The sequence below is a fragment of the Chiloscyllium punctatum genome, chromosome 14, assembly GCF_047496795.1.
Source record: "Chiloscyllium punctatum isolate Juve2018m chromosome 14, sChiPun1.3, whole genome shotgun sequence".
NCBI lineage: Eukaryota > Metazoa > Chordata > Chondrichthyes > Orectolobiformes > Hemiscylliidae > Chiloscyllium > Chiloscyllium punctatum.
In genome coordinates, this window is record NC_092752.1 from 55261228 (window position 1) to 55276160 (window position 14933).

Consider the following 14933-nt stretch of genomic DNA (forward strand, 5'->3'; position numbering starts at 1 on the left):
AACTCCGTTTTCCTTCTGCTTCTCAGATCATAAGGATCAAGAAAATCTGCTTCAGTTTTATTCCTGATGTCTGTCTGCACACATAAAACATTCATCTACCTTCTTTCCATGCACATACAAATCGGCCAGTTAATTTATTCCAACATATCCTGTTTTTTTTTTTAAATATTGAACCTGCTGCAGTATTTTGTTATTGTTTTCTTGCAGGTGTTTCTCGCAGCACTGAGTCTGAAAGTACAGATGCTCCAACCATTAGCTGCTTTCTTACTGAGTTTTGGATACAGAAACAGATCCATTGACTCTGGTGTGAGTCTTTTTTTCTTTAATTTTAGTCACAATTACCGAATGATTACAACACAGGGTAATTTAGCACATCGTGTCCATGCTGGTTCCATGAGCAGATTAGTTCAACCCACTTTCCAGCGCTTTCATGAGCAAGACTGGCAGATATTATCAATCTCCCATTGCCTATGTAGAATACGATGAATGATCTTCTTGAACTGCTGCAGTCCAGTAGTGCACCTGGTCCCAGGTGAGGAGTTACAGATTAAACACCTGGAAATGATGAAGGAATTGCAATGGCTATCCAAATCAACAACATCAGTTTGTAATTCTACCCCGTCTTCCATTTATCAAACTGTACAAGTTAATTCACAGGAATGTGAAAAGGCAACGCTTGACACTGAGCCACATAAACAGTTGTTTAGGCACTTGACCGAGCATGTTTGAATGGGTTTTCTCTCAATTATATGCTTCAAATCAATTTTACACGGTATTAGAAGGATTGATTTGTAATCAGCAAATTTGGATCAAAGATCACTGCAGAGTCTGACGGAGTCACATCATTTATTCTAACCTGTATAATATGGAATTCTGAACAGGAAAGGTACAAACTTCGTTGAAAGTCGGGAGAAACAGAACATGTGTGTATGGGCGAGGCTTCAGCTGATCATCTGGCCTGGCAAGACGCAAAGCGAATCAGCACAATGAGATACTATGCAAATGTCAGGACTGTGGAAAAGGAGAAAGTGAGGATTGCAAATGTTTGCAATCAGTGTCGAAGATTGTGGTACTGGTAAAACACAGCCCCTCAGTCAACTTCCAATCATAAGCCATTCATCAGGAGATTACATGTCCCAAAAATATGAAACAAGGGGCAAAACAAATAAGAACAGTAAAGAGGTCGTACTTCAAAAGTTAATTGGACTAAAGTTTGAGTCAAATAAGCCCGACAGGCTTCATCCCAAAATTTTGAAGAAAGAGGAAGATAATCAGAGAATGTGGATGCGCTGGGAGTCATCTTTCAAGTTATGTGATCTCTGCAAAGTCTACTGTAGGGTGTAATTCACGTTGGAACCCCACTGTTTGCATGTTCAGAAGACGTTTTATCAGGTCCCACACAATTTCATGAAATACAATGTGGTTATGGAAAACGTACCTGCATTCGTTAAGGATTGTTTACCAACTGGAAAGCATAGAGTAGGAAGAAGCGCACTTTTCTCAGGTTGGTGTTCTGTTACTGGTGGATTACCACAAGGATCAGTGGCAGCACTGCTGTCTCACAGTGTGAGAGACCGGGGTTCAATTCCAGTCTCACACGATTGCCTACACGAAGTGTGCACATTCTCAGTGTCAGTGTGGGATTCCTGCGGATGCTTCTGCACACAGTACAAACATTCACGGTTCAGGAGAATTGCCCATTATATCCAGGAATGTACAGGTTAGGTGGATTGGGCATGCGACATGCAGCATTATAGGGAGAGAGTGGGGGCTCATTGCAGCGACTGCATTGCAGGGATCCTAGATCCAATGCTTGAACCAAATTGTTCCCAACCACTATACATGATTTGGACATTTGAACCTCTTTTAATTTTTCCAAACTTGTTGATGACACCAAATGGATGGGAATGTACATTGTGAGGAGGATGGAGGGCGCCTTCAAGAGGAGTTTGCCAGGCTCACGAATGGATCAAGACATGGCAGTTTATCCATAGCACACGATAGCTCCACAAAGAACTTCAATAATCTGTTCAAATCTGACTACCCTTTCGCAAAGTATCTTGAATTTGCATCATACTCTTGATTTTCTTTCTCTAAGTGCCTTGCTCAACAACTTTAAGAAAAAGAAATGAGAAGCTTTCATGTGACAGATATTAAGCTAACTGCCTGCCATTTCCTCCTTGGCTTCCCTTCTGTTCTGACCGAATAAAACTCACTGATCTGCATTGGTTCCCAGGAAGCATCTACACTGATTTTGTAATTCTCAGATTTGCTGTCAAATACATCCATTGTCTTACACCCCATTAACGCACCACTGGTTCCAGCCTAACATTCCTCTGTGAACTTCCCATTCTTCTACTTCTGCTCTGGCGGATATGGATTTCACATTAAATGAAAGTGTCTGAAACATGGTTGTAGTTCACTAAACACTACAGGCTACTGCTCTTGACGATAATATGTAATTCTACCACATCACCAAGTTATCAAAAAAAATTAGATCTGTTCATTCTCATGTCTATGATGTATTTTCCTGCAAAATACTAGACTACTTTCTGTGTGCTGCCAAGTACAGAAACTTTCTCTGTCCCCAGTTTCATTTTGACAGTGACATGGCTCGTTTGACTGCTGAAAACGTGTTGCTGGAAAAGCGCAGCAGGCCAGGAAGCATCCAAGGAGCAGGAAAATCGACGTTTCGGGCCTGAGCCCCTCTTCAGGAATGGCTCATGCCCGAATCGTTGATTCTCCTTTTCCTTGGATGCTGCCTGACCTGCTGCGCTTTTCCACCAACACATTTTCAGCTCTGATCTCCAGCATCTACAGTCCTCACTTCCTCCACATTTTTCTGCTCCCTCACTCACTTATAACTGTCCTTTATTTAACGTCTTTATTTCTGGTTTTGTGTGTGGTGGGCAAGTGACAGCCTGACGTGGAATTCCAGATTGTTATGAAGTTGAAAGTGTATATTGTACCTTTAAGAGAGGTAGAATGTTGTTCTGCACGAAGAGCTTATGAGAGCACTATCAGAGTTTTCTGGAATATTGAAAATATTGTTTGTGAAATAGGTACCTGAGATGGTTACTATTGTGACGACAATTCAAATTTAACCAAAGAGTTTCAATTCCGTCTCAGTAAACGAAAAGCCAATCGATTTCGAATTTATTATTCTGCCAACATCGAACCAATGAGATAATCCGATTTTGGGGTAGATGAAAGGTAGGCATTTTGTACTTCAGACAAAGTTACTGTCATCTACGGAGAACTATAGGAGAAAAAGACAAGCCAAAAACAAAAAGACAGATTGCGAAATGAAGTGGAATGACGCTGGCATTTTGTGCAGCTAACACCAAATAAATGTTAGCATGAATTCTGCTGGGCTGCGCTGTTGGATCTTATCACTACCTCGATCACATGTGCCCCACATGCTGACAGTTGATAACTCGGCCCAATCTCAGTTCATCTGCTGCTAAAACACTCACTTTTTCCCCTTTTGATATCACTGGAGGAGACTTTAAATGAAAATGTGGGCGATTTTGGTCGAATGACAAATTGTAATTCTGAGGAATGATGCTTTAAAATAAACATCAAACGCGACTGTAAAAATTCTGCGAAGGAACAAAAAATGCAGTGACACTGCTGGAAGAGTGTCACAGAGCCCAGAAATACTTATTGGTATAGTGGAGCTAATGGCAGTTAATCTCTCAATAATGGGCAAATAAAAGGGTAGGAATAATAGGGGTTTTTCACAATTCCAATGTAGCGTGTCATTGTAATGCGAAATTATTTTTGAAGTGATTTCAAGAGCATTGTCTTGATCAGTCAAGGAAAGACAAACAAGAGAGGCACAATAGGAGGAATGGCAGTGAAAGAGCATCTTGGTAGTAGAGATCACAAACCAGTCAGCTTAATGTCAGACTGAAAGCCACCTAGCACAAGAATTAGATTGTACTTTTGACAGGTTGTGTGTTTATTTTAACATGGCAAACTTCTTAAAAGATGAAAGTGTGTGGCATTAATGGAAACATAGCAAGTGAGGTGTCATACTGCCTTAGTGGCAGGAAATCAGGACGAATTGTTAACAGGTAATCGATGGTCCATGTCAGTAAAGGCTCCAACATGATGATTGATTTCACAACCACCGGGATTGAAATGGATCGAGTGGTTTCATGTTCCCGATGATGGGAAGGGACACGTTTACCCAACAAAAATGAGAGCAGCAGCACTGACAGACTGTTGCCGATGTGTGCTTTAGATTGTGGAATGCCTCAGTGAAATACGAAGAGCGATGGAAAGGAGGGTTAGTGACCATGCAAGGGAGGGAAATCTCTGAATGTGCGTGGGTTTCAATTCTGATTTATGAAATGTAGAGGTGTGATATTCCGCATAAGTAACAAGTGTTGCGGAATATCATATAATCTCGTTTTCCCAGGGCTAAACTAAAAGAGACTGAATAGCGCAGCAGCGAAGATCAAACTGCAAACGGGCATGAGGATGAGCCTGCTGTGATGGTATAAAGGTGCATGAAATGCCGGGGCTGGGACGCCAACCTCACTTGTAGTACCTTCTGTTGACATCAGATTGGGACCAACAACTTATATGGAGCTGCTTCTGTTGGCATAAAGCAGGGGGCATTTTGGCAGTAGGCTGGACGTTCCCACCTCACCTGGAGCAGATTGTATTGATAAGGAGCACGGAGCAATGAGACATGAAGTTGGAGAAAGGACACTCAGTTATTTTAATCTGAATTAAAGTACTATTTAGCAGCCCCCATGTTGGTAGATTGAGTGAATATCTGTCCCAGGGAAATCTCGCAAAAATAAGGCAATATGTGGCAAAGATTCAGCTCGTGGAGGACAATCTGTGCAGAAAGAAACACAGGTAATATTTTCTTTTTCTGCCTTTTATCCTACGACTGACTGCGTATTTGGTTAAATTGCAGTAAGTAATTTTCAGCTCGAGTCATGATATTAAATTAACTGAAAACCCATACAAGTCATGAAAGCAAACTAAATTTTCAAAAATTAACGGTATATGACTACCTCAAAGGGAGAGGACAGAGGGTGGTGCTGGAGGGTTGTTTTTCAGACTGGAGTCCCGTGACTAGTGGAGTGCTACAAGGATCAGTGCTGGTTCCTCTACTTTTTGTCATTTAATTGGAAGTGTAGTGGACAGCGAAGAGAGTTACCACAGATTTCAACAGGATCTTGACCAGTTCGGCCAATTTGCTGAGAATTGACAGATGGAGTTTAATTCAGATAAATGTAAGGTGCTGCATTTTGGGAAAGCAAATCATAACAGAACTTCCATACTTAATGGTAATGTCCGAGGGAGCGTTGCTGACAAAGAGACCTTGGAGTGCAGGTTCATAGAATTCTGATATTTGAAATTTAACTTGTAAGTGGAGTCGCAGGTAGATAGGATAGTGAAGAAGGCGTTTGATATGCTTTCCTTTATTGGTCAGAGTACTGAGTACATGAGTTGGGAGGTCATGTTGCGGCTGTACAAGACATTGGTTAGGCCACTGTTGGAATATTACGTGCATATCTGGTCTCCTTCCTATTGGAAAGAAGTTCGGAATCTTGAAAGGGTTCGGGAAAAAAAATGAGGATTTTGCCAGGGTTGGAGGATTTGCGATATAGGGAGAGGCCTAACAGGCTGGGGCTTTTTTCATTGGCGCTTCTGAGGCTGAGGCGTGACTTGTTAGAGAATTTCAAAGTTATGAGGGTCAAAGATATGGGAAATAGAAAAAGTCTTTTCCCTGGGGTCTTTGAGTCCAAAACTAGTGGGCATAGTTTTAGGGTGATAGGGGGAAAATATACATGAGACCGACTGGGCAATGTTTTCACACAGAGAGTGATAAGTGTATTGAATGTGCTGCCAGAGGAATTGGTGGAAACTGGTACAATCGCAATATTTGAGAGGCATTTGAATGGATATACGAATAGAAAGAGTTTGGAGGGATATGGACTGCGTGACGGCAGGTGGGACTCGATTGGGTTCGGATATCTGGTCAGCATAGATGAGTAGGACCAAGGGGTCTGTTTCCATGCTGTGCATCGCTCTGACTCTATGACTCTACTTGATGTTGACATTCTGCTCCAGTTTATCTTGATTTATTGAGGAAAAGCAGGAACCTAATGTTGAAATTTACAGGAATCGGCGATGATCCCATTCAATGACTGAACAGACAAGAGGCTGAATGGAAGCTTCATCATGACAGATATGTTTTCATTATGAATCGCGCTGAAACACGAAGTGGGGAGGATTGGACTGAAGCAGTGGGAGCGATTTCCTTTCCTGGTTAAATTTTTGAATATAACTGCTATTTCTCCTGTCCATGTTAACATCACAAATCTGAAGCATGAAAGCGTGAAGAACATAGGGGGCAAGTGGCGTAAAGTCCAACGTGCCTGACTCCAGATCAGAACATTGGAGGTTTCACTCTTCTCTAGCTCGATTAAATGCAAGTATTTATTACACTCACAACCTAATCTTCCTCATTGTTCTGAGGCTGAGATGAAGATTGAGCTCCTGATATGCAGACACGTGAATCTCTTTCAGTACAAGTCTCAGAGAACATCACAGTCAATGTCGCAGCATCATCACAAATGAGGAATACCAAATAGTCCCACACACTGCGAATCGGCACTTCTCAATTTCACAGAGCCATTGACCCAATCGCTGTGGCTCCTTGAAATGACAAGGAAACAATATAAATATCTCATTCTCATGTTGGTTCATGGAGTGCCGATGCACCTTCTCCTTCTTGAAGAGGCTGGGACATTGACTCTGATATTCGTGGAGACATTGATTGATTCGAAGCATTGAAAGGAATCCTATCACAGAAGCCCATGCTGTTGATGCTGAACAAAACAGCCCTTACTGGGAATTGACCCCGGCCCGCAGTGGTAAAGGTGCCAATTCAGAACCACAACACGACCAGGGACCAGTACAGCGGTCAGACGCAGGGAGAGTGACAGCCCTCAAACGTGTTGGAGCGTTCTTGGCAGAAACTACCGCTTTAGTATCCTCATTCCATTATCCACCCCTTTGCCTTGTATGCCTTAGCATCACAAATACAAATTGAAAACCTCTGAAGGTTGTGTTAATATCATCACAATGATTTGCAGATTTATCCACCACCACTGGTGATAAAGCTATAACTGCTTATATACTGAAAACATTCAGTCTCTTACATTTAGCCGATACCACTTGGCGTTTGTCCCAGAGGAACCATTTCTTTCAGCCGAACATGCCTTTATCTCTCATTGTTTTCCATTCTAAATCATGTTTCCTCACAATCTACTCTTCTCCATTGAAATTAAAACAGAGAAACCTATCGTTTCCAAAAGAAACACACTTTGCTGAACTCTGCATTGTGTCCTGCTCCTGAGCCTGATGTTCCAGTGATCTCCGGTACATGTTAGTAAAAATTGCTACATGAACACTGATCTCAAAACAGCAGTATGTAAATGGATCGACTGGTTTTCAGGTCCTAATTGTGGGATTGGGTCACATTCGCCCAACAACATTGACCTCAACTGCACAGACTGAACAATGTCAATGCGAGTTCTTGATTGCTACATGTCTCAGTGAAACTGGAGGACGGATCTAAAGCAGGGTTACTGATCGTGTGATGGGGAGAAATCTCCGAGAACGGGTGGGTTTGAATCCTGATACATATACAGCAGAGATGTGAAAGGGCGAGGGTTTGAAGGAGCAAAACCATCACCTCGACGAATATTTTCATGTCAAAAAAGGTTGATTCGCTCCTGCTTTTGTTCAGCATATCTTACTCTGCATAAAAAGGTAGCAAGTGACAATACTGGAAGTCAAATTGCAGATGATTCTTCTGCTGCCACATCGCAAAAACTAACCACTGCACGATACCTGCACCACACGGAATAGCATGATGCAAAAAGCAGTAAAGATAGTGGCAGAGGATATGTTAGGAACAGGACTACATGAACAGTAGGAACACTTGACAGACAGGGACAGAGACGTGAAAACTCATTGTGGGCTGAATCGTTAACTTCGGTATCTCCAGAGCCGATGGATATTTCAACACTTAGTTTGTTGATGGCAAAGATTGATACAGTTCTCCAGAAATGAAAGCGTCAGGGAATAGCGTAGGGAATTGCTGGAATGTATTTCTGCAAAACAAATGTAGTTTAACATCGGTTACTTTATCTTTTTCGTCATACAAGGAAGTGACCACTGCTGTGGAATATCATATAGTGCCAAGTTTCAGGCCTGGATACGAGGAATTGTGTGGTGCAGCAGCGAAGATCAAACTTGAAATGCGGATGGGGATGAGCGAGCAGATATGGGATCAGTAATGAAATCATTGAGTGTGAAGTTTTTCACTGAAAGTATAGAGTGAATTGAAATGCCGGGGACTGAGAGTTCGAACATTACGTGGAGCAGCTTCCATTGACGTGGTATACATCGCATCAGGCTCGGAGCTCCAACCTCAGCTGCAGCAGCTTCCATTCACACGAAGCAGGGAGCATTGGGACATCAAGCTGGAAGTTCCAACTTTATCTGGAGCAGCTTCTATTGACATCTGCACTGAGAGAAATGCAGGCAATGGTTTCGCTCTCTGAGCTTTCTCATATGGCTAACTCTGAGCAGGAAGGGATTTTTTTTTGCTCATTTCATTTTATTCAATTTCTTGTAAACTCGTACAGTTCGTAAAAGTCCTTTCAGACTTCGAAAATTAGCTTGAATATGATGTTGTGATTAGGCATTAGTGTATCAAAAGTGATGGAGCAAAATCAGTCAAGTGAATTTGAAATTCATCAGATGAGCGGAAATCCCATTGAATGGCTGAGTAGACACAAAGTGAATGGAAGTTTCATGAGGGTGAATGTCTTTTCGTTACAAAACCTCCCGCTGCACAAAGAGTGAAGCATTGGAATGTAGTAGTAACGGTGGTTATCTTTCCTGGTTATTCAACTTGTGAACATGAGTACGATTGGTCATGTCCGTGTTTAGATCACAACTCTGCAGAATACCAACATTAAGCACGCGCACGCATAGTTTCACAATGGATAATACGCTTGGTTATCCAGAGATTGTAGTTAAGGTTTCGACTTGGTTCAAGAGCAAGACTGGCAGGTTTCAAATTCACATACAAGCTAATGTACCGCACAATGTAGCACAATGCTGTGTGGAGTTTCGATTCCAACCTGGCTTGCGGGAACCACTGACATTATTGCACTAAAACTGACTGTTCTGAAGCCGAAATGAGGTTTGCACCGTGAACTGCAGGGACAAGAGTACCTTCACTAAATGTCCCTGCGAACGTCAGTGTCATTATTCCAGAGTCATCACTGGAGGGGAAGCTGAATTCGTCGCTCACGCTGCCCTTTAAACCTGTCAACTTTCTGAGATTCACTGTGGCACCTGCGATTGTCAAGGAAACAAGACACAGAGCCAAGTCTCAGCTTTGACAATTTTGGGAAAGCCTTTAGGAAGCAGAATCAGAGGAGAATGGAGAATGAACTGTCAATATGGGCAGACACTGCCGAGGCACCGCCCTCTTCCTTAAGAGACTGGGACATCGTCTCTCATTTCTCGAAGTCATTAATTGATCGGAGGTACTAAAAGCACCCCACTCGCAGGTGGTCTGCTTTTGCTGATGTCGCTGTCAGAATCGTAACAAACCCCCAACTCCCGGATTAAGAATCAAAGCCGTGTCACAGCGAATGAAGCGAAATAAATGGAACTTCTAGCCGACCATAAACAGCTGCAAGAATACCACGTATGTGTAGAATGACAGCCCTCAAGCTCGTTGTGCATGCTTTCGTCAGATGCAATCGCTTGACTATCTTTATTCATTTCCATCTCTTGTCCTTGTATGTATTAACAACTCAAGTACAGATCCGTGTAATTCTAAAGGTTATGTGTGTTCGCCTCTGCGCATCCCTTCAGCCAGTGAATCTAGATTCAACCATCTGTTTGCTGATGCGATTTTCCTGCATATCTCCTCAACTCTCTCCACCTCTTATCTTCAGTCAAGTCCCTGTTGATTGGTCAAGAGGAAACATTTCATTTAGTCTGCAATATCCATGTCGCTCATTACTTAGTGCATATGAAACATGTACCCTCACAGTTTCCTCTGCCTTAAGAAAACAACCGCTGTCAAAACAATCTGCCTTCATAACCTAAACTTTACAACTTGGTCAATTTATGCACGGTTTCCAGTGGGATCACATGACTACTGCAATGTAAATTGTAGAACTGCAGGCAATATTTCGGGGGAACCGAATGAACAAATGAAAACAAATGACTGGAGAAGGCCACAGAAACTTGTCTTTTCCAATAAAACATCTTTTGCTCAATACTGCGCTGTGCACTTATCCTGAGCCCGATGTTCGAGTGATCTCTTGGCCGTGTCAGTGAAAGTTGCCCCACGAGGATTAATTACAGAACAGCTGCATCTAAATTGATTGAATTGCTTGAAGATGCCGACCATGGGATTGAGCACTTTCACCCAAAACAGTGACCGCAGCAGTACATAATAAACAGTGTAAATGTGAGTATTATATTGTGCAATACCTCAGTGAAATGGGAGGATGGTCGTTTAGGCGAGTTAGTTCTTGTGGGAGCGAGAGACTTCTCCGATAAAGGGAGGTTATGACATGTGAAACGCAAAAATGTGAGACAGCGGGTGCTTGAAGAAGGAAAGTTATCACCACGGGAGTATTTTTATGTAAAACAAAGATTCATTTTCCCAGCGTTTGCTAAGCACATGTTACATGGAGTAAAACAGGAAAAATGCCGAATGCTGTGACCATGATTCGAGCAGAACTTGCTGCATTTACAATGCCAAGGAAGAACTATTTCATGATCCTGGCGTCACATGGAAAAGCACGATGCCAAAAGCAATACGGATCGTGGCAGAGGTTATGCCAGGAACAGAACCACACGCACAAAGGAATACTTGTCAAACAGTGACTGAGATGTGGGAACTCAGATTCGGTTGAATCTTTAACTTCTATGTCCCGAGAGACTGTAGTGATTGCAACACTGAGGTTGTAGGATATTACGTTTGCGAGATATCTACAAAATTTCAAAAGGTCAAAGGATACTGTAGGGTATTGCTGAAATGTATTTCTCAATAACACTGTATTTTAACATCGGCCAATTCAATAATTTCCTCACTCATTGACGTAATCATATAATGGCATGTCATATAATCCCAGTTCAAGGGCGTGAAATCAGAGAAAGTGAGTCGAACTGCACCCAAAATTAATTGGAAATGGTTATGGCGTTGAGCGCGAGCATGTGGCTGCGAAAATGTAATTGGTGAGTGGAATACCATTCTCTGATGATACAGAGGCGCGTGAAATATCGAGGCTAAAAGCTCCCGCCTTAACGACGGCGGCTTCAATTCCCACGCATCAAGAAGCAGTGGGACATCAGGCTGGGAGCTCCAATTTCACCTGCAGGAACTTGTGTTGACATGGAACAGGGAACATTGGGCCATCAGTTGGGCGAAACGATAGTCAACTATTTTAAGCTTCAGTGAAGTAGTTTTCAGCAGAATACTTGTTTGTGGATCGAGAGAATATCTGGAGCTGAGACAGTCTAAATTACAAAGAAGAATTCTCCAAAGCGTCAATTCTTGGAGAAGCATCTGTGCAGAGAGATGCAGAGGAATGTTTATGTCATCTGCCCGTCCTTATATGTTTGAATTTGAACTGGATTAATTTCCATGAAGGGATTTTTTTGCTTGGGTCACAGTATTCACTTTCCTGCATACTCGCAAAGGTCGTTACTGTAATCGCAACATCTGAAAGTTAACTGGTTTATACGATGTGGTGATTAGGCTCACGTTCACGTCAGTTATGGTGAAGAAGTGGATTCGACATTCATCAGATCAGCAGTGATTCCATTGAATGACTGAGCAGAGAGAGTTTGAATGGAAGCTTCATGAGGACATATGTGTTTTATTTTGGAAAATTCGCTGCTTTGCAAGGTGATGAAGATTGGACTGAAGCAGTGACTGAAGCGGTGATCTTTATCACTTGTTCAACTGGTGAATATGACTGCTATTAACCGTGTCCGTATTAGCATCACGGCTCTTTAGACTGCCTCTGTGCATTGGGCCAGTGGCGCAATGGATAGTGCGCATGCCTACGAATCAGAAAATTGTAGGCTCACAGGCACTGCCGACTTCAATTATGCATTAATAACCGATTTTTCGAAAGCCAAAGTGAGGTATGAGCTCCGAATCTGCAGGAACGAGAATGCCTTCGTGAAATGTCCCCGAGATCATCAGAGTCAATGTGCCAGCGTCATCGCAGGAGGGAAGCCGAATACTCGCACACGTTGCTCATGGGCACCTGTCTATTTCATAAATCCACCGATCGAATAACTGTTGCTCGTGGGAATGCTCGGCTGTAAGCATTTTTCCAAATTCTTTGGTCAGTGGAATCAGAGAAGAATGAAGAGTTAACTGTCCAACTGATCTTTATGGAGACTGAGCTCAAGAGTTTACCACCCGCTGAATGATAAAGATTTCCTACCAGTCTATTCAAACCTTTCTGCATCTTATCTGAAATCTACAAACCCTGGTGATCGATCAAGAGCAAATGTTTCCCTCAATCTGTAATTCCATGCTCCTCATTAGTTCGTACACGCCAATTATGTCTCCTCACAATCAGCTCTGCTCTGAGAAAAACAACCCCCGTTTTGCCGAGGCCACACCACTCAAAACATTCTTATGCATGCAATCCAGAGCGTAACGTCGCTATTTGTTTTGGTGAGTGTGTCGTAAAATTTACTCAGAATACTTTAGCTAGGTTGACTTCCAGTTATTAAAACAGAGAGAAAATTATTCACAATATTAAGGGATGAAACACAGTGAACAGAATATAGAACACCCACAGAACTCAGCCATCCAAAATCGACTTAATTATGCTTTTCCAAAAATACTCAACCGTCCTCATAATTAAACCGCATAAACACAGAGTAAAAATGAAACAGGTTCACAGGTCGAAATTAGAGGGGCAGAAGAAGAGTGACAGGCACATCACTGGCATCTATAGGCACCTTGAAAGCCTTCGTGTCAGTGTTGTGGCTGATACATTGGCAATGGCAAACCACGTATTTATGCTGCCAAATACCTTTTGAAAGTCTTGTGTTCATTGAAATTTCTTGCCTGTTTTTAACAATTCAGTGAGTGGAGCAGTCCCACTGCTAACATTCAGCACAAACTTTGAGTAAAAGCCACTCAATCCAGGGAACTGTAGTACTGCTCTTTTCATCAACAATGTGTTAAAGTCCCCTGTAACTTTCGATTTCGCATCCCATGGGACTATTTTTCTGTGTTCAACGACATATCCCAGGAAGGTGAATTTGGCTTTGGCAGATTCACTTTCAGCTAGGTTTACAAACCAGTTTGACTTCCGAATTCGATCGAACAAGCCCGATCAATGTTGAAAATATTCAATCCATGAGAGACTGAAAGTCACCACGCACGATATACACCAATCAGTTGCGTATCCGGCAATTACCCTGTCAGTTAACCTCTGAAATGTGGCTGAAGCGTTTTTGATACAAACAGCATTACTTTAAATTTCTGCAATCCAGTTGGCGTTACAAAATTGCCTTTGATATTTCTGACAAAGTTCACTCCAGTAACCTTTGAGGAAGTCCAACTTAGAAATATGTTTCTCTTCCAATTTTTTACACACAGTCCTTCAACTGCAGATATGTAAATGCATCAGTCTTTCTAACATTGATTTTGTGATAGTCCACAAATAACTATTGGATCTTATCTGGCTTTGGCACCATGATGATGGGTGAACTCCATTCATTGAAACTCACTTCGATTATGCCATTTTGGAGCATACGTAATATCTCCTGATGGACTTGTACAACTTTAGATGGTTATGCCTGCAAGGATGTTACAAAGTCAGAACAGTATCTCCTATATTTACATCATCCACAATTAGGTTATTAATTCCCAGTATATTTCAGCAGATCTCTCCATGTAAGATTAATAACTCTTTCGATTTTCTTCTGGAAGATAACTGAATAACTTTACCAATGTTGGACAAGTTTTGCATTGTGCAATTTTATTTCACGAACGTCCAACGCAGAGTTCCCTGACATTGGTCCTTCCCAGTGTGTCGTAGTCAATAACGCATTCTCCTCTTGCGTTCGTTCTCTGCCAAAATACCGTTAGAGCATATTCTTATCGCACATTCTGTGAGATTCCTTCATACCAGGAGTCCCTATCAAGTAGCTAACCTCACTGAAATTCTTCTCAATTTGATAAGGTCTTCAAAACCTTGCTTTAAAGTTTCACCGATTAATGAATGTTAAATAATTGCATTATTCCCAGCGGCAAAATTGTGATTTTTGATTTCTTATACACTTACTGCTTCACCATTTGCTGCGATACTTACAAATACTGTCTCGACACTCCCCAACATTATTTAGTCCAACTCTAAAATTTGACACATCTTCCAAATGCGTGGTCTCTGTAATCTGACTGATTAATTTTTCCTTCATAAATTTTAATGGTACTCTCACATTATGCCCAAAATTGGTTTCAGATGGACGTGGTTTTGTAGATTCTTTTGGTACATCTCAGATCACAAACAGCACTGATACAACTCCCTTATGGAAATTATCTGGCTACTCTGAACCATAAAACCTCAGCATAGTCTTTAATAATTGATATCACCTTTCCTGTGGACCCTGTGATTCTGGATGGTATACAGTATATTTGCATTGTTTTATTCCCAATCTATATATATACATAGTCCTTGAAAAGTTTGGATGTGAAGTTTGACCATTGATATAATTGTATCTTGCTTACACTTGCAGGAAGTGCACCCATCTCCAGCTCCTCCAAGACCGTGTTAGGGAACTGGAGCTGGAGTTGGATGAACTTAGGATCAGTCAGGAGGCAGAGC